The 21,083-nt window shown below is 44.9% G+C and overlaps 1 protein-coding gene across 2 annotated transcripts in view; it reads left to right on the top strand.

Moving 5' to 3' along the window:
* The first annotated feature begins 421 nt into the window (after nucleotides 1-421).
* The window catches only part of nrip1b (nuclear receptor interacting protein 1b), a 34,510-nt gene continuing 13,848 nt past the window's right edge, over nucleotides 422-21,083 (top strand). Inside the window, exons 1-2 of one of the 2 annotated variants that reach the window (XM_035178348.2) lie at nucleotides 422-742; nucleotides 5,757-5,838. The gene's annotated coding sequence lies outside the window, so the exon portion shown is untranslated. The remainder of the gene's footprint in view (nucleotides 743-5,756; nucleotides 5,839-21,083) is intronic. The other variant, XM_035178347.2, reaches the window with a different exon arrangement.

Genomic DNA, 21,083 nt, shown 5'->3' with positions numbered 1-21,083 from the left:
TTTAAGTAAAGTACAGATACATGAAAAATGTACTTAAGTAAAGTACCGAAGTAAATATACTTTGTTACATTTTACCACTGTTTCTTTGAAGGTGCTGTGGGAGTGAGTTGGGCAGCTGCATTAGCATTAGCAGCATTAGCTGTGGTTCAGTAGAGAGTACATATATATTTGTTTATATGTATGGTGTGGTCTGCAACTAAACCTATTTCAGTAAAATAAAAATACATTAAAAAGGTACTAAAGTAAATCAATGAAGTAAATATACTTTGTTATATGCTCTGTTTACTGGAACATGGAGTGTGAGTGAGTTGGCAGCGTTAGCATTAGCATTAGCACAGTGAGGGCTTGTTCCTTTAAGGGTGGTGTCAGCGGCAGCAGCAGCGGGAGGAGGAGGGGGAGGGGGAGGAGGAGAGGGAGGAGGAGGAGGGGGAGGAGGAGTGAGGCTGTGTTCGCTCACTGCTCCACAGCGAGGAGACTCCGAGAATAAACAATTCACACAGACCACACGCTCCTCCGCTCCCTGCCGGAGCACACAACACACGAGGCGGCTCCTTTTTTAATCGGACTAAAATCTTCATCGGTTTGTTTTTATTTTTTTTGCCCGAGCCCCCGCCTGCCTCCGCGTTTCTGCTTCCTGCCCAAAGTGTCAAGACGAGATGCGACCGCTTTCATTGGATTTGCCTCCTCCTGTCGAATAACAACGATGCGCCTCTCCGGCTGACTGAGGGGTGGACAGACGCAGGTAGGAGACCCACTCACACGTAAACACACACTGTCATTATTCAACACAATGATTACACACACTACACACTGCTGTGAGAAAGGGACACGGTGCGTTGGGTGTTATACACGGGGCGCGGTGTCGAGGATTGTACCAGATAATAGCTTTCTGTCGTGTTTGTGTGTGTGTGTGTGTGTGTGTGTGCGCGATCAGAGACGCAAATGGATTCAGAGCTGAAAACACTGCATAAAGAAGAAGTGGCGGATAAAACCTATGTGTGTGTGTGTGTGTGTGTGTTTGTGTGTGTGTGTGTGTGTGCGCGCGCGCGCGTGTGTGTGCGCGCGTGTGTGTGTGTGTGTTACAGGCAACCTGGTTTAGTTCAGCCAGAACAGCCACTGTCTGTGTCCCCTGGCTCTACCATGACCAGTGGATCAGGCCCGGAATAGATGGTGTATATATATATATTTATATATATATATATATTCTTCTAATAAGTCAGTGTTCGTGATTGAGTCCAATGAAAGCCTCCTGCTCATCTCCTACAGCGCCACTGTCACAGCCTGCTACTGAACATATGAACACTGGATGGACAGTGTCACCCCGCAGGCTCATTTAATAACAACACACACCATAGGGCTGTCCAAGTCATATGAGTCGCCGTCTCACGTTAGTACAGTAAATGTAGTTCATCCTATTTTGAAGTGGTGTTAGCACCGCCAATTGGAGACACCTCTCAGTTGCACTATTCGGTAAATTACTACTGATGATTCCTGCCTCCCTTTCAAAAAAGAGCGTGGAAGGGTTTTAAGAAAACCTCAAGGCCTTGAAAAGGACCTCAGTGCGGCTATATGTTGAGCTGGAGTCATGATTATGGTTGCAGGGGTGTTAAAATATATAGCTTTGTCCTGGATGCATTAGGGCTGTTTAATGAGAAATCTCGCCAGCTGCCAAGACACATACTTCACTGTGAGCATTTCATTCTTAATTTTTTTCTTTTTTGGGTTGGAGTTGATACTAAATGGGATTAATTTCTGAAAGAGTCTAAGATTTGCCGGGCATATATTTGTATATTCCCTGTAGTGTCATTGTCTCAGTTTTACATTGCATAACCACTCAGGCGGGGACAGTAGCACTAAGCCCCGTGCATGTAGAGTAAATACAGCAAAGGGGAAGATGGTTAAATTGTTACGGAGGAACGTTGCTATAACAGGTCTATAACATTCTCGGTATCAAGGTAACATTTGGCCTTTCAATGCACTCCAAACAGCCATGGTATGGAGTCATGGCTAATGAACCCCAATAATGGTCGTTCTGTTTTCCCTCGTTACCTAAAACCACATCCTTAAAAAAACAACTTGTGTGAAACCACCGGCTGGTCCCTTCAATCTTTTGGAAGGACACTGTTTCAGTCTGTAGACCAAATTACAGCTGGTTGGAGTTGGTCAGTTGCAGCCTGTCACATCACCGTGTGACATGTCGGATGTGTTTTGAGAGACTTGTTTTTCAGTAAGAGAGGATTTTGAATGACACTTGTGTAGGTGTTCCATTTCCGTAAATGGCCCATTGCTTCATTGGTCTTTGGATGAGTGTGGAGGCAAAAGGTCAGGGGCTGAAGTTTGCTGCAAGTTACAGGAAGGAGGGCAGAGTACATCTTCAGTTCATGTTCCAAAAGGGCAGTTTACAAAGGGAACTGCTGTAACTCAGAGTAACATGAAAAGCAATGTGCAGAAAAGTTAAACTTTGTTAAAGCCCTCTAAATACTGTCTGTGTCTGGGGGTCTGCCTTTTAGCCTCTCCTTTGTTGAACATTTAAGCTGCTTAATTATTTGACCTGAACTTACACAAGATGTTCAAGGTAGTTCAGCTTGTCCTCTGTTGCCATAGATAACTAAAACCTCCACATTTATAGCCCAACTTTAAAGTTGCACCTCAAAAGTACTTTTGTTTGAGTGGTGTGGCCAACTGTGCAGTAACTCAAAGAGTTCTCCGTAGTGGATGTTGCTTGATTTGACTGAGCCATCTGCTATTGTCCAGGGAGCTGCTGTTGAGTGATGTGCAGTAGTCTCCAACAGAACCAGAGGACATTCAAATGGCCAAATGCAAATTATGTTGAGGCTGCTGAACAGTCACAAGAATGGACTCTGCACTCTTCGCTCTTATCCACTGGCTGCCTTTCATCACCACAAATCTTATCTGCCATCAAAACACCACTGCTGCTGTATGAAAGTGGCATGTTTTGGTGTGTGAGTGACTGTGCTCATGCACGTTTGCTCTGCATGTCTTTTCTTTAGCAGATGTGTTTTTTGTTTGTTTTTTTGTAATTTCATACTCAAACTGCTCATTGCTCATCTGCGACTTTCCTTTCTCCTCTAAATAATTTGATGTAATAGTATATTTGTATGCAGGATGATGCCACAGATACAGGAGTACATGCCCGGGCACTTACCTCCACTAACAGCCTCTCTAACTACTACCAGTGTGCCAGCTGAAAGCCCACTGTTTGTAAATCTGTCAGTCACAATAGCAAGAGACGCACGGGCAGACAGAAATTGAGGGTGGCATCCTGCTTTTTGATTGCTGAGATACTCTGCGAATCAACAAGCTAATGTGCAATCTACCAGAACAAGTGTCATGCATTTACTGCAGAGGTTTTGATTTATTATAGACCTGGGAGCTGCCCAGCACTTGTGTTGTTGGCCACTGAACATTGTTCAAGGGCACTTTGACAGTAGATGTTGAGGAAGAGAAGTGCATTTCTCATCCACTTACAGGCCCGCACTTTGTCGGCCCACTGAGGAATCAAACCAGAGACCTATTGGCCACTAGCTCATTTCTCTAATTGTTTGGCCTCTATAATATTTGTGTGGAGCACGCATTAAGCCAAATCATTTTATTGTTCTCTTTACTGTTTGTTTACTCAGTAGACACTTTCTACTAATAACAATACTCGATGCTACAGCCGTGGAGATTTACGCCGCAACAATTGTGCTGTAAATTTTCATAGTCGGGAGTCAAACGTTTATCAGAAACTGTGACAAGACAAACGCCCAGTGCACGACTGGTGAATGTTGTACTTGATCAAATTGTTTATGTATTAAATAATCAGTTTTTAACATCTGACAATTAAGAGAATGTTAGTACCCCTTAGTATTTACTCTCTGCCTCCTCCTCCACACCTCTTATCTGTCAATGGATTTCACATACACACGAATCACGCAGACTGATGCGTAAAAATGGAATAGGAAATGCCTTTAAATGGATATGATGAAGAAAATGTCAGAAAAGGCTTCAGCAATGTTGGTGTTAACATAGATTGATATGATGACTAAAGACTACTGCAAAATCATACATTTTTTAAAAAGTGTTATACAGACATTAGAATTTACATGAGATCTCAGTTTTTCCAGGACTTCTAATTTAGTCAGGCAGATACATAAAGGGCCCCATGGAAATCAGAAAGTGTTGTTAGTATATGTTCTCAGAATATTCTGCCGCTAGAAAACTGACTGAATGAAACCACATCGCAAAACCACTGGAGTTTATTTTGGCTTTTTGAAATAAGATCCCTTGTGTGGACAGTTTGAGATTATTCCCACTGTGTGCTGGGTTTTCGTGAGGGCCTCGGTTATAGCAGCACTATCTCATTCAGAGGCAATCACTCCTGCTCCTGTTGGTGCCTCTGTCATGAACAGAAGGCAGCCAAAGTCAATGGGACTCATTTTGATGACAAGGCAGGAACTGCTAAATGCGCCTTTACAGCCATCGCTCCTGGATGCGGGCTGGAATGACGAAATGTGAGGAAGAAAGATGGACGCCTCCGCTGCAACCCAGAGAGCTATACTAGCCTGAGCTCATCTGTTGAATGACTCTCCTCCCACCTCCTTCTCCTACCCCCTTCACCCTCACCTCCAGCTCTCCACCCCTCTGCCTTCACGCTTCACCTTGGCCGTGGCGCTATGACAGGCCCCTCAATTATCTCCACCGATTGATCGCCGCTGATTGCAATTACTGTGAATTATTTAAACTTTAAACTGAAAGCTGCTTGCGAAGTGGGGAGAGGAGCCTGAAAGAGAAAGATATTACATGTTACCCACGGAAGCATCGGCCTGTTTGCAAAACAACAGCTGTGAAAGCCTAATTGTGACAATCAATGAAGCAGAGCAGGGTAACAGCATCAAGCTACTTTGTGCTGTGGTAATGGAGCTACCAGCACAACACAGAATCTCTACTGTCCCTCTCCTCTGAATCGTTAAGTAAAGACTGAGGAGATGTAGCGTGGAGCAGCAGACCTCCTGGGTGATGTGAGAGGAGCTGACTCTTCTCCTGGCCAGGCTGGTGTGGTCACAGCAGAGGAGCGGAGTGGAACTGACTCCTCCCTCACTCCTTTCCTTCTCCCCCCCCCTCTTGCTCCTGTAGCAGAGCTGCTGCCCCGGGCTGTAGAGGTGCAGTAGGACAGTTTTTCTTCCATTGTGGTGAGCGTGCTGCCAGGATGCTGCAGTCAGACGAAGGGGAAGGTCTCTGCTTTTGCCACAAGCAGGTCAATGTCACAAGCGTGTCAGAGTGGGCAGGCTGCAAGGGGAACAAGGACAGATGCTCATAGATAGGAGGCATGCCCGGCCTGTGAGCACATGTTAGAAAACGTCTGCCTTGTTTTCTTACAGTGAAATACAAAGGGTAACAACGGCAGATACCTACCTGCATGTTTGGTGCTGTTGTTGGAATCATTTAGCTGCACCAGTCAGTGGATGCTTGTAATTAAGTCTGTGATAATACAGTTGTTGATCCTAAGGATCATAGTAAACATTGATTCACCTGAGCTTGCTTCACGGCTCACTCAAACAAGCCAGCCTCTGACAAGCATCAGATAAGGCTACTGCACCTTGTCTACTAAGTGCTATTTGTGTTGCCTACAAATGTATTATTGCATACCTCCCTAGCGTGGTCTAAGAAGCCTAAGGGTTGAAGGCTAGAACAGCGGGTCACAAAGTCCAGAGACTGAGGTCAGCTGATATTCAACTGTGTCTTATTTTAACCAGGTTATGTGGCAGGAGTGCAGGGGAGAAGCTGGGGCTAAGTGAAAATGCCACTCATTCCTGAAGAGTCCCTGGCCTCGTCAAGGTTAGTGGCTTGTCTTTGTAAGTTGAGGGATTGATGCATGAGCCTGTCTGGCGCTGAATTCAAAGTCCAAGGCTGTCACAGGCAGCGGCTCTCTCCCCCCTCCCTCCCTTCCTCCCTCCCTCCCTCCCTTTGCAGGCTATCACAGGGCCCCGTCCTTCCCAACTTCTTAGCAGCCTGTCCTTTTGGGAACCTTGAGCAGCCCAGGCAAGGACACAGCGTCTGGTGCAGTAAGCCTGTGCAGAGGGGGAGGCTTTACGTAACGTTCTGCTTTAAACATGGGTGTATGACTTCCCTGACATGGAGCAGTGCGGTGCAGAGCTGCACAGCTCACAGCACATGTCCCCTCAGCCCCACTGGACAAGGTGGGGGCAGAGAAATCCCTGCAACTTAATTATATCTTTCTCTTTTAAAAGCTTTCGTTTGAAATTAAATTTTCCCAGGCAATTAACTAAAGAGGAGTTTTCAGAATTTATGAATGAATGATGGATATATTGCACTGGATGACAGTGAGGAGAGGGGAGGGAGGAGGAGAGGGAGCAGGAGCGATGCATATGCAGTATATGCTTCGAGGTTGTGTGCCTCAGATTTATTTCCATCGCAAAAAGGGTGAAGTTTGGGAAAATTCATGCATCATTAAACTTTGTACCTATGAGCTGCTCCAGCTCAACAACACGTCAGAGTCCAGAGTACACCATTCCACTGTCAATATTTGGGAAATTGTCTGTGCAATCCGTTGAACGCTCAGATTCTTTCACACTCCTGAGTTTTGCAGGATGTGGGGAAAATGCAAGAGTTGGGGTTTCCCCACTTCCTCATTCATTCAGACCCACATCTTATAGAAACTGGATATAATTTGCTGAATGATGTTACGTGCTGCACACCCCAAATCCTCTTTTGGCTTGAACTGTAATTGTGTAACTTTTTGGCTTCTAGTGATGAGCTGAATTGTTGCTGGGCAACAAGGGACCTGTGCGGGTGGCCGTGGAGAGTTGGAGCTATGCGAGTTCAGATAGATCTGCAGCACATTACCTGGGTTTCCAATAGAGGAATGTCAGTGAATCCTGACTGAAATACCTAATTGTTTGCAAGTAATTCCAAGGTAGACGTTAGTATTCGTTGGTCGTCCAAAATAATATTTAATTAGTGCTTCTTCTAAGATGCATAATACCCAGCCTTGTAATGGTGTGACACTCCAGATTTTACTCCTTTTTTAATATGTTAATTATTGTATATATGACTCATTGCATTTTCAATAAATATCTTTTAACTAAACATGTTAAGTGGCACATCTCTAAATAGAAAAAAAATGAATGCACTCCCACACAGCAAAGGAAGGACTGAGGACATTTGGCGAAATCCCAGTCCCCCTCTTTGACTGAAAGTAGTCTCTTGAATTTCTGAAACATGCCGTCCTTTTGTGAACCTCCAGCCCACTTGTAAATCCATTAGTGAGGTGGCGTTATTCAGTACATCCTCACTAGAGCAGACTAAACAGACCGAAAGACTGTGGTTCAGAAGTGCAGCTTTCTCATAACTGTGTTAGAAGGCTCCCAGTAGCAGAGAGGCCATTTGAGAGAAGATGGAGAGCACTGGGCTGATGACTTGAGGCAGCCATATGACCTATTACTTAGGGAAAATGGACTGGTGACCAGAGGATTGCTGGCTCATACTCTGCTCACCCTCTGCCCTTGAGCAAAGGCAATTAACCTGAATTTCTCCAGTAAATATCCAGCTGTGGAAATGGAAAGAGATGTGCAAGAGTGATAATTGTGTAAGTGACTTTGAATAAAAGTGTCCACTAAGCAGGGAGATTAATACAGCTAATAGAATCATAGCTTGTGTTTTCAAGTTATCAAGGACCCAGGACTGCTGAACATGTAGAGGAGCATATAGTCACTCCTCCTCCCTCTCATCTGTCTTTGTGCACTCTTCCACACACACACACACACACACACACACACACACACACACACACACACACACACACACATTCACAGACATCTCTCTTTTCCCGTTGGCATTAAGGCTAGAGCACGACCTTGACCTGATTGCTGAGGAGGCTTTTTAAGTAACTCTCCAGAAGGAGATCCAATCATGTGACACCCTTCACCCAGCCTCACCCCCTATCCTTTCTCCCGACCTTCTATGTCCACGAGGTTGAGAGGGTGGAGACGCTCACCACAGGCCTGCATGCAGCTGCAGGGGCCGTCACTCAATTGGGCATTCACTCCAAGGTCAAAAAGGGTTGAGGTCATGTCAGAGCGAGCAGTGCAGCTCCAGTGATCCCTGCTCTTATCTGAATCTGGGAATCGCTGGCCCCAAGATTCCACCCTGCTTGACTGTGGTGACGAACTGAGCAGGTTTAGTCATCTCCTCAATTCTCAATCACTGATACCAGCATATGTCAGGGAAAGGTCGTTTCATGTCCAGAGTGATTCATGTCCAGAGTGAGCTGGCTGCTAGGATTTGTGCTATTGCAGTTGCCTTCACTCACTCCCTACAGCTGCCCCGCTGTGTAAAACCACACTGGCTCACTGTCTCGCTTAAGAGCAAGCCTCTGTCTCCTGCTTCAGAGTATTTTTATGCTAGAACGCGAACATTTCTGCCCCCAGGATATGTTTATATTATGGCTGGGTAAATCAAGAACCCGGCCTACTTTGTTAAAACTGCATCGGGACATGCTAGCCACGCCAGTCATGGTACATGCGAGTCACTTTTTAATTTTTCAGGAAATTTAGTTTTGCTCTTAGTATATTTGGAGAACTACTCAAGTCAGAGGAAGGCACTACTTCCATCAGGTTCTTCCTGGCTATTTATAGTTTTTATGATAGAAAATGTTTCCAGCTGAGTTGTGAAACAAAGTGAGGTCTATAAATTAGGGTGCTTTTATCTATATCTCAAATTCCAGGTTGTGCTTGTGGTAGCAACTTTGTTTTTAATGTTAACTTCATATCTGAGATGATGACCAAGTATTATTTAGTATAGTTTTTGTCAGTAAACCTCGCTCCTGTTTCGAATAGATATAAGAAATTTGATATATAATTGGAACAAGCTTGTACATCTTAAATATGATATGATATCAAAATGATATAGGCAATATCATTTACTGTAAATTCTAAAGTTTCTTTATACTCCTTATACTAGGAGGTCAGATGCATAAAGTCTGTAGAAATAGTCTCTGTGAGAACAAAGCTGGGGATCCCCCAGAAATCACTTGATCTCCGCAGCAGGGTTAATACGTCACTTCCTGCCTCTGCCTGTTGCACCCGGCTATTCCACCCCGCGCCTGAATAATGCGATGGATTTGTTCATGTTTTCAACACGTATGTGCAGAAAGCCTACGATGCAATGTGCATGTGTGAAAGGCAGACTCTGGGTAAACTCCTTAACCAATTTTCTGGATTTTACCCGGAGGTCATGTCTGAAAATGGCTTAAGTTTGAGATTATAATAAGAAACTGAATCTGATGAAAACAAATGAAAGTTCCTCTATTTTCTGTTTTATTATAATATACTTCCAGACGGCACACAGAATCTCATGCGACTATATGAACAAGCAAAAAATAATTTCCACTCTTTTTTTCACAGATATATATTCTCTCTCTTCTCTGTGTAGAGCTTTTCATCTCACTAAGTAGTTATTAGAACACAGGCCAAGACATACTATATTCCTCAGCTTTAATAATATCAACCCATCATGTGCTGGAGGGAAAAAGGCATTACACCAGACTGTTGCTTCAGTTGCTACAGGCCACAATTTTTCTGGATGGATAACTGACTGCTTTAGAAAGCGAGAAGAATGATCCAGATGTTCATATGTTTCCTTGTGTCTATTACGCACAAAAAGTAAGCTGAGCTGTAATTTTTACACTTATTTTTTTACTTTACATTTGTATAAACTGGTTGTATTTGTTAAATACTGACATTTTAGTGTAGTAGTTTGTAGGATGCCCCAGTAGGTATCAAACCCAGTAACACCTCATACGCTTATGTGATTATGTTTCAGACAGAACCTAGGACTCCACATTCACAGGCATGAAGCCTGGATACACCTGTAGCTCATATACAGGGAGAAGAGAAGGTGCATAAGACGAACCTGTAAATTGTAATTTGGATGTGGATTGAAAATGTGAGATTTTCAGGCCACAGTCACCAGATGTGCACTTCTATGTCATATAGGTTCAACTGTAGATATGTCAAAGAGCGCAGCACGACAGAAGTGCTGCTCACTCATATGCAGGTTAAGCTTTGTTGGGTTATAAAAGGTAATGAGAGCTACAGTAAAGCATGTATAACATGTATGATATTTTTTCCTTCGCACACCCACACATGTAGACACACATGTAGGGTAGCACAGAGGAGCTGTGTACTTGTGTAACTGTGTTTACGTGTCTGGGGCTGGTCCTGGCACAAGTGCCAGACGAATGTGGTTTATCCGGGGCGTCTTTCTCTCTAAGCCACCTTCCCTTCTATTCAGCATTACCTTGGTGCTTATGAAGAGGCAGGGCTTGACCTACATCCACCCCTAAACTGGAACTAGAATGTCCACCACCCCATTCCGAATAAAGATGTTTACTCCCTTCTACTTTTTCTTAATGGCCATGTTCTCTCTGCTTGTATTTACTGGACTTTACTCTTAAAAGTGAGATACACTATAGCTCCACTGTTTTTGCAGATTGTCTCGCAGAAGAGGAAAGTGGAGAGCGAGCTTCATGACTCGTCTCTGATGGACCACCATGTCTGAATGTGCACTGGGTCACCATTAGCACACACAGGCTTAGTTAGCACCATGCTGGTTAGAGTTTAGCGCCAGGTAAACCCTACTCTGTTTTTTAAAGTGGAGTGTCAAACTGGCTGATGCAAATGAGCAGACACACAAACACATGCGGTCGCTAGCATCTGGCTGGACTAATGTTCTTGTACGGGCAAACTGTGTGACACAGGGGGGCTAACATAAGTCATGCTAGCTATCTGACAGCCTTTTGTAAGAGGTTTGTACAACCAACATTTTATAGTTAACTTACACAAGTCATGCTGTGGTATTAGAAAGGCTATAGAATGTGTAATGCACACTGAGTGTCATTGTAATGCACACTGAGTGGATTACTACTGCTACTAAAATGCTAAAGCACAGTATAGCTGAAGTAGAATAGTTTAGTAAATCTCTATAAAGGTGAAGAGTTTTTAACAGGTAATGAATAAATGCCACACACAAATATAACTCTTGAATAGAAGCTATACAAAGGTTGCTAAGCGACACAAAGGCACCATAATTGACAAGTGATGATTTTTGGCTGGCACATTAATATTTAAATGAGCAGTCAAAGGTATGCTTTGATTAGGCTTCTCACAATGGGTTCAAACAGGAATCCACCACTGATACAAAGGGTGTCACAGAATAAACGATCAGTTTTGTAAATGAATGAAACTCTCAGCTGCTGTCAGAGGAAACGTGCCCATTGAGGAGAGCCACGGTTAATGTGCGGAGGGATTACAAAAGCAATGCATGAGTGAGCACAGCTTAATGAGGGAAGGGTTTGCATGAGAGCACCGTGCGTGATCTGAGATATATCATGAGTTGTCCTCACCCACACAGAGGAACTCAAAGGGACCGGTGTCATGCTACCAGGCATTAGAGCAGCTCCCGGCTCAGCTAGCCCCGTAATATCTCCCCTTGCCAAGAAAGGCTCATCATTTTTCAGTCTGGATGACATGTGATACCTTCATGGGTGTTGAAGGACTGCAAAAAGGAGTGTGTATGTCTGTGTTTAAATAAGGCAGAGGAACCCATTTAGCATTCTGAGTAAGACATGACATAGTGGCTGCCTAGAAGAGGAGATGTAAAAATTGGAAGGTTGGGTGGACTGGTTAGGCCTGTAGATGGTGTTTAATCTCAGTTGTTGTATCAAGGCGTGGGAGGTTTTTTTGCCAAACATACAGCAGGTCAGCTGATAAGGGTTGCCTGTATTCCAAAGGCCACAGGAACGCGTTGCCAGAATGCAGGGACTCATCACAGAGAAGTCTCTAGGTCTGTCTTTTTTAACTTCCTTTGTTTCCCCTTCTCTCTCTCCCTTTTACTGTCTCCCTTGATCATGCTCTGCAGAACTCCTTGCACGATCTTAGGAAGGGGAGGGGAAAAAAAAGAAGAAAAGTGGGTCAGGGCGACCTATTTTTTTTCCCACAGTTCATGGAGGCAGAGGGTGGCGGTGTTATCGTCAGTTAGACGAGGAGCAGGGCCTGATGGGGAGGCAGGGCCTTGTCGCGAGACGCAGCCACTCAGAACTGGGTCAGCAGCAGAGGCTACGTCTTGTAAACGGCTTGTCATACTGGGGAGAAAAGCTGCAAATGAACCATAGATTATACGCCCCAAGCTGAGCACTGAGGTCTCTCCTCACTCCCCAGCCCCACACTTCAAAAAACACACGCACATATAAGCCTTACAGTAGTGCAAGAGTCTCTGATGCACTGCCACCTTCTATAAGTTCCTCTCTTCCCCTCTCAGTCTCTGGTAATAGCGTTTGATTACTGCAGTCAGACCTGACAAGCTCAAAGCCCGCGCCACACATGCTTTTAAGTAAAGGATCATTTCTCTTTCTCTGACACAGGGTGCTGTTTTCTAAATATAGCCCGCTTTCTGCCAGATTTGCTTGACTTTATTCAGGTCAGGTTATTTACTGTCCTAAGTTCAACCGTGGTTTAGAAATGAGCAATACAGATGCTCATTCAGATGCAATGACCTCTGCATCTCATCTGTGCCAAAGCCAGAGATGTGAATAGATCATTGGCCGTCATGAGTCTTCATGAGATATTATTATTTCTGGAAAAACAAAAACCTCTTTTATTTAACCCATTCTGGTAAACTTGTCAAAGGACGCCCACTATTAAGGCAGTGTTGCCTAAACCAGGCCAATGATTGATGTTGTTTTATAATAAGTATTAGCGTCAAATTTTGCTTGAGTTGATTGGTGGCCAATTTCCATAAAGCCAAAGGGAAGATATAATCCACTGTCACCATATATTTTTGATATTGATTTCATGTGGGCCTGTGCTGTCGCTCGTTTCACATCCTTTGTTTCTTACTACCGTGTCTCAGACAAAACAGGATGAACACAGGGTCTGATCTCTTCACAAATAATTGCTGCGGCTGTTGTACTGAGCTAAGACCTTTAAGAACTGAATATCACAGCTTATTCTTGCATTGGGGTCTGCTTATGGAGCAATGCAATTTTCAGGCAGTGGAGCTCACTCATATTTCACTATGTGGAACAAATCTGCCTGTAATGAATCTCCCAGGACACTGTGGTGCCTCTACTACCGAGTCTGCTTTTTGGCTCTTCTGCGGGGCGATCTATAGTGGGTCTTTTAATATTTTAACACTGCCATCTCCCTAATTTAAAAACTAGATTTTTTATTTTACATGGGAGGGATTTCTCATCATAAAAACACAAGGTTCATTAGAGTTCCTGTCTTTTTTTCTTTTCCTATATAAGTCCGGGCTAATGTTAATCATTTTGGTTTCGCTCTGTGTAAAAACAGCCTTATTAGCCAAGGTGTCACACTAACAAACATAACATAATATCCCGAGGTGGGGCTAAACATGGCGGGGGATCGGATTAGCAGCAAGACTCTGGTTAGTACACACACCCAGCTCTCCTTATTGCCACAGCTCCCAAGTCCTGCCACTGCCAGGCAGCAGACCTGACTAATGTTATTCTTAGCCCCAGAACTTCATGTCTCTCTGCGAAAGCCCCTTAACGCTAATTGAGGAGACTGCTCATAGCTCATGTCGCTCACCAACAGCCTCTGAGGGGGCGTATACGTGTCACCGTCTGTGTGTTTGTGTGTGTGAAGGTGAAGCATGCTGAGCGGTAAACCAGTCAGAACCAGTAGTCGGCCATACCAGCCAGTGTTTTTTTTTCCGGTGACAGGGAGCCACCACAGCGCCTTTAGCAGATGGTTTCCAGCAGGCCTGCGTATGACATGTGATAACATTACAGTTTTGAAAGGTCAGGCATGAAGAGAACCAGTATGAGGGCTAGGCCAGTCTCTGAGTGTCCAAACCTCCAATGCAGCCACAGACACACACACACACACACACACACAGACACAGACACAGACACACACACACACACACACACACACACACACACACACACACACACACACACACACACACACACACACACACACACACACACACACAGAGAGAGAGAGACCCTCTTGTGCAGTCTACTGTATGTTATGTTTAAAAGAAAAGGGCCTTTTAGAATTTTCAAACAGCAAGTATTGAACACTTTGCAATATTAACACTTACTGTAGTACTTGAACCTTCGTGGCCTGAGTTGCACTTGAAGGGAGGGTGCCGCAGTATTTACAGTTAAATTCTTTGTGCTTTTACAGTGGACTATGCTCAGCACCCATACAAGAGCAGTTTGACAGTGCAGAGTCAGACTTTGGTCTATGGACCATTTGTGTTTACTTTGGAAAATCAAGAGGTCTTCATTGGGACCCAGTAGGTCACCATCAACCTGTCGAAACACAGGCTCTGAGGCCCCACCCCCTCTTTAAGTCAGAGAAGCGTGATTGGACGGTAAGATGGTGCTTATCCTTTGAACAGAGGCAGGCATATTTGTTTTGAAGCTACAGGTCATGGTGTGCCAATGGCTCAGAGCAGAGCAGGGAGGGAAAAACCATCTGGAATTCCCTTGTACGTAAACAATACCTCTGAGGTGGATGGTGTCTCATCGCACAGGTGTATTCTATAAAGCAACTCCCCCCTCCTCAAATGGCACGAGGCCTGTGCTTGAAGGAGGAGGTGGTGGTGGTAATGTAAAAATAAATCCACACAGGCCGGTCAGACATTTTGAAATTCTGTTTCTATCTCAGTCTGATAGAGAGGTTAAAGATACAGCATTCTGATAATTCTCTTCCCACCAGGGGGAACAGATAAGGAGTACCGTAGATTGAATAAAAGAGCTGAGGAGAAACGGGGCAGATAGTTGAGGGGGTGGGGGGAGCTGAGATGTCTATCAGGCCGCGTGAAGGTTTTTTTTTTTTTGTCTTGCAGATCCAGTTCAAGGGCGCCTGCAGGCGAGGCAGCTCTCGCTCTTGCCGTGCCAACGCGGCTGCTCAAGGTCATATGAGCCAGCCCTGTGACATTAAAGAGGAACAGGAAAGGGGAACTGCAGGGGGGGGGGGCAGAAAACCATCAACCACAGACATGCACACAAACAGAATTGAGTTGTCAGGAAAAAGGTAGCCTTCAACTACCCAAATCTTTTCTGCGACTATCTGCACCGGTTTCTGGGTCTACGGTGGATTTTTTGAGGGCAAGAGCTTTTTAAGGGCAGTAATGAGAGTGTCTTATTCTGTCTGCACAGAGCCAAGAGATGCTTGGCTAACTGCTTTGTAGTTGCCAGCCACACATACACAGAGTATATGTGTGAGCGTGTGTGTGTGTCTGTGTGTGAGAGAGAAAGAGAGAGAGAGAGAGAGAGAGAGAGGAGTCAGTGATAAACCTCAGGGGAGGGAGGTCCAGAAGAGAAAAAAGCTCTTAAAGTTATTTAAAGGGACAGCGAACCAATGGAAAATGTTCATAACTTAACTCTTTTTATGAGTTTGGGCCAACATGAGTTTAAGCGTAAAATTAATTCCACCTTTTTTTGACCAATCAGTCGTCACTTCAAAGAGCACACTCTGCTGTGCAGGTGTAATGTATCTGCAGGTGGTGCCTGTGGTCACAGGGATTTTCTGTTTGTTGTTGTTGTTGTAAGCAGCACTGACCACTAACAGCAGCTAAATGGCTGCATTGCAAATATAAACACAGAAATATCGGCTATGTCTACACTAATATGTTTTTATGTATGCTCTTACCTCTTGTCATTGCTTTTCCTCATTCATTGTATTTTCTGCAAATATGCAACCAAGTACAGAATAGAGAATCTTCTTCCTGTTTACACCGAGCATAACCAGTTAGTAAGAAGGGTCATGTGATATGCGTTTTCAATTAGCTCTTTTGGACAGACATTGTTTTCGGGTTTTTTGCGCTGTTTCAAAATTAAAAGGTATGTGTGGATGAAGCCACAGTGTGCATTTGTTGAGGGTCCAGTGTGGTGCTGGCTCAGGGTCACTCTGTCAGGGCTTATCTGGACATTTGAATAGAACAGAGCCGTATTAATGACGACAGCACCATCTCTGCTGTTTCTGAGAATTTTGTATGCGTATTTGTTTAAGTTTACACTATAACGGTGTCATTTTGTGGGAATGATTAACCTTTATTGTGAGAGATGAGAGCCTAATTATCAATATATGTAATATGTGTGTGTGATTAGCTGAAAGCAATTTTTTTGCTTTCTTACATTTGCTAACAGGTGAGTTAGTTATGTTACGGTCTGTATTTTTTGTTTATTTATCTGGAAAAGCAAGAACAATTGCTGTTAATGCAGTCATCCGCAGTCCCTGGACAGATGTATAAAGTCAACTGGAATACAGTTATGAAACAGCAGTTATGTTTGTGTATTTTGCAATAGGTTTTGTTTTTATGTCACGATAGTAAACCTGAACACTGAATATCATCCACCCATACTGAGAGTATGGGTGATAGTGTGTAGTATATTTGCTCATCCACCTTTTGTTTACATTGCGTCATGTGTTCAGTGTTCAATCAGGTATTGGCTTTCAGTGCGCATTACACTGTGTCTTGTTGTACAACAGCACACAGCTGTACATATCAGGGTTGCACTTATGGAAGCAGGGTGGTGGAGGGAGGGTGGAGCTGAAGTCATTGTTTTTGGCAGCATACCGTATGCTACACTGAACTGGATCATTACCAGCTCCAATCCTGGGGCTTTGCTCTGAGCTGTAGCTGCCCCTGACCTCTGACCTCCCTTTGACAGGGAAAGTGAATAGTATTCCTTACAATAGGGTATTCAATTATTCACAGCATCCAATTATTATTTTATACAGATTAATTTCTCTGAAATACTCTGGTTTGTTTTTTCTCAGTCAAAACCAGAAATAAGAAAAACCTCCTTATATATTAAAATACAATCTATTGGAAAGGAGGTGCAAGTTGATTGTAAAGCAGGAGGATTTTTGGAAAGAGATAAGGCAACATTTTGTGGAACAGAACTAAGAGCGCAACTATCATCTAAATTTCCTTGTAGATGTAAAAGTACAGGCAGAAATTGTATGAGTCCACTAAGTCCATCTACCCGGCTGCTAATGGAGCTGCTTCAGGCGATGCATCAATATGACATCACAGATTACAATCTTTAGACTTTGGGAGCACTTTAGGTACTTTCAGTGCTGGAAGAATGGAGCAAGACCTGGCTGACAAAATACTGAGTCATTATAATAACAATCTCAGAGACGGGTGGAGCCGCGCAGTGATACAGCCCGACAGATATTTCAGGAGTATTCCCATGGGGACTTGTAGTGTGCCTATGGTACTTGATAGGGATTTTACAGTGACCTTAATGAACTTTTTATCTGTCTCTTGTCTAGTACAGTATCAGAGTATCTCTTTTTCTTGTTCCTTTGTTCTGAGGTTTAGGAGCAGGAATTGATTGCACAAGAGTACATCTCATTTACATTGATCTCAGAGAATTCTTTTTTGGGGGGCAGTTATAGCTTAGAGGAGACAACATGTCAGAGAGACAACTTCAGATGTAACTGAAGTCGCATTTCTCTGTTTTAGCAGCGTATAAACTCTAGGGTAGTGTGGACCCCAGGTATATCCGTAGCAGATTCAAATGAAAACATGGTAATGTCTAGGTAGCCTAAAAAGTGGAAGCGAAAGCGTGCTACAAGGCTTGTAATGTAATAACTATTTTTTAACTTCTAATCCCTTACACCTTTTTGGAGAGAAAAAAAGTCATCACATAACTGGTATCTTGGAAAAAGTTACTATAAGTGAAGAATAATAAATTGGCATTTGAATTGCAACAGGGAAAGTCCTCTCTGTGGAGTGTTGCTCAGGGGATTTCAGTGTTTATCCCTCTGCATGCTGCAACTCCGTGAATGTAATAGGACATTTCCCCTCTACCTGCATGCTCCATTGTGTACGTGCATAAACTCACTGTGTAACCCAGAAGGGGGCGTTTACTCTGGACACCTGTAAAGGCGAAAAGCCGGTATGACACCAGGCCTAAGTCCTGTGAACTGTACTTTCTACTCAGACAGGATTTACCGGATAAGTGTCCCGCGCAGTTGGGACGCAGTCCTTTTGAACACTAACCACTCAAAGCTGGATTTGAAGCTCCACTGAACCCTGATGAACTTTGACATTTAAGGTAGAACCGAGTAAGAAAGAGTCTCCTCTCAGCGTCTAAAAATGCACTGTGCCCCAGACCCCCGATGTTCGATCACACCTGTTCCATCACCCTGCTGGCATAGTACCATTTTGACTCTTGCTTTTGATTAAACGAAAAAGCATTTAGACTAAACAATCAATAGGTACAGGCTTGAGTCGTGGATCGCTCTAGCATAAATCTTCCGGGTGCCTGGGCTAAAGTCGTCCCTGTATCATTTTTGCTGATTAGTTTTCCCATTACTCAAAACAGATGTGTTCGCTGGTGATGAATGATCCAATTATGGGATATTTGTCACCCATTTGATATCTGCTGCTAGTGGGGGACAGTAAAGAGTTTCAGCTTGGTGCTACCCCTCCAGTCCACAGTCCGCTCTGGCTGGGTACGTTGTGACCTGGCCTTTGGATTTGTTTGAATAGCCAACTAGCCGTTACACGGTGCTTACCCTGCGGAGTTTTTCTGTCCCCAGTAGCCGTTTCACTCTGATCATTTCATCAATCTTGTGGTTGCAGATAAGAGAGAAGCACTCGACAGAATACTCAGCACTCCTTTCATTGTGAGATAAGAATAGTTGCCCTGTCATAAAATTTAATTTAACTAGTGTATCCTCAAAAGTCCATACACCCTGCTGCCCCTCCTGCTTACATGCCTCGGATAGTAGTCATACATGTCTAAACTGTAGTTGACCCCAAACTGCTCCGCGCACACACACACATAAACCAAAACAATACACAGACACTCACAGCTGAAAGGATTCATGTACACCCCCAATCCCCCACCCTTGTCTGTGGACAGTAGACTGATTCTGCAGCCTCCCTCCCTTCCCCTTTTGCTCTCTCCTGCTCTGCTGTGCCGAGCTCTCTCTGTGTGTGTGTGTGTGTGTGTGTGTGTGTGTGTGTGTGTGTGTGTGTGTGTGTGTGTGTGTGTGTGTGTGTGTGTGTGTGTGTGTGTGTGTGTGTGTGTGTGTGTGTGTGTGTGTGTGTGTGTGTGTGTGGACAGCTGCCTAATTGGGCATTCTCCCCTCGTCGGAGCGCCTGCCTCTCCTCTCTCTCCTCTCTCTCCTCCAGCCTGGGCCGGGGCTGCTGACGAATGGCAGCGGATTACAGATGAGGACACAGTGACCCGCCTGACCTTGCTGCACAGCCGCGGGGGAGGGAGAGGGGAGTGAGGGAGACAGAGTGCTAGGGGTGGGGCGGACAGGGGGCTAGGACTGCAGAAGGGGCGGGGCGGGGTGGGTGTGCGGGGGCCGGCGCGGGTGCAGGCGGTGGGCATAGGTGGGGGGGAGGGAGATGGGGGTCAGGTCAGCGGAGGATGAGGTCACGTGAAGGTGGGTGAGATATTGCAACAGGAGGGGGATTTGCCAGGTGGTTGGGCAGACAGGCGGGTGGACAGGCGAGCGTTCAGGCAAATGACAAGAGTGTCACATGACAGCGCTCCCCTCCCTCCTCCACCCATGTCAGTATGTCAAGGGCACGAGCCCCCGCTGGCAAACGCCACTGCGGCATTTTCCCCTACTTTTATTTATATATTTAATTCCTCACTTCCCCTTCTTCCTCCTCTTCTTCTCCTTTGCTCGTATACCTTTTAAGGTGTTTTTATGTGTCTGTCAGACGAGTCACTTCTCCATGACTGCTGACTTCCCTCCACACACCCCCAGGCCACGATGTGGTCGGTCAAACGGAGGCGGCAGATCCTTGACTGTGGTGAATTTTAATTTCTGTGCGCACTATAGATATTTCCATGCCCCCACCCACAACCCCCACCCCCACCCACCTTCCTGCTGTGCGTGTGAGACTGCCAAGGTGAGGTTGTGTCCTCTTGTTAAGAGCGATTAATGGCACTCGTTATGTACATAATGAAATATCCCTGCTGATGCATAGGGTGGCGTTGTCTCTCTCTCTCTCTCACACACACATGCACACACACACACTTCTACTGCCTGTGTGTGTGTGTGTGTGTGTGTGTGTGTGTGTGTGTGTGTGTGTGTGTGTGTGTGTGTGTGTGTGTGTGTGTGTGTGTGTGTGTGTGTGTGTGTGTGTGTGTGTGTGTGTGTGTGTGTGTGCATGCAGTGTAACATTGAGGACACTTTGTTACAGCCTCCAGGCAACTCCGGAATGTGTTTGATATGGTGTAGAGACCCCCTCCCTCCACCCTCCTCCCTTGTAAGCCATCTCCCCAAATGAAAAACGAATGGGAATTAAGGCCCTGTCAATTCACAGTCGAGTTTGTTCCTCTTTTTCGCTTTAGATGCACACAACACTGCAGTTCCCTGCGTGACATGTGTTCTGAGAGATAGAGATGGGTGGCTCACCACTGAATCCCGTTTTGACTGGCGGAGTAAATTTAGATCTAATCTTCTTGTGTGTGTGTGTGTGTGAGTGTTCTTTTATAGCCCGAGAATGTTCACCTAACATATCAGCTTTTAAGTTGACCTTGTTGTGTTGTTTGCTCATCTGAGGCACGAGTATATGTGTGCGTTTCTAGAACGTGCCACTGCTGGCTTCCCTATAGGTTTTTATTTTGACCTCGTGTATCTGTGTGTGTTTGCCCGTGTCTGCGTGAGTGTGAGCGCTAACACCATTCAGTGCCTGAGTCAAGCTGTGCAAGCTCTTTTAATCCCACGCCCCGGTGCACGTAGGCTTGATTAGTGGCAGCAGTTATCTGTGCAGAAGACAGGCCGCCCTCCTTTAGCATTTGGTCAGGTCTGGGGCACTGGGAGAGGGGGGGTGTCAAGTCATGAGAAAGGTGAACGAGGAAGGAGAAAAGCAGTGGGGGCGGTGGTGGAGGAGGGATGGCGAGAAGGAGGGAAGAGGGGAGGGCGGAAGCCTGATTAGTATTCTAAAGGAGCTCTCCTGTCAGTAGAGCAAATTGATTACTGCACTTTACCTGTATCAGCCTCCACAGCTAAGGATGACAAGGTACGGGAGCATGATGT

This window comes from Hippoglossus stenolepis, chromosome 15, assembly GCF_022539355.2.
Source record: "Hippoglossus stenolepis isolate QCI-W04-F060 chromosome 15, HSTE1.2, whole genome shotgun sequence".
In the NCBI taxonomy this organism is placed as follows: domain Eukaryota; kingdom Metazoa; phylum Chordata; class Actinopteri; order Pleuronectiformes; family Pleuronectidae; genus Hippoglossus; species Hippoglossus stenolepis.
The sequence above is the reverse complement of the archived record's forward strand: the minus strand, read 5'-3'. Positions and strand labels throughout refer to the sequence as shown.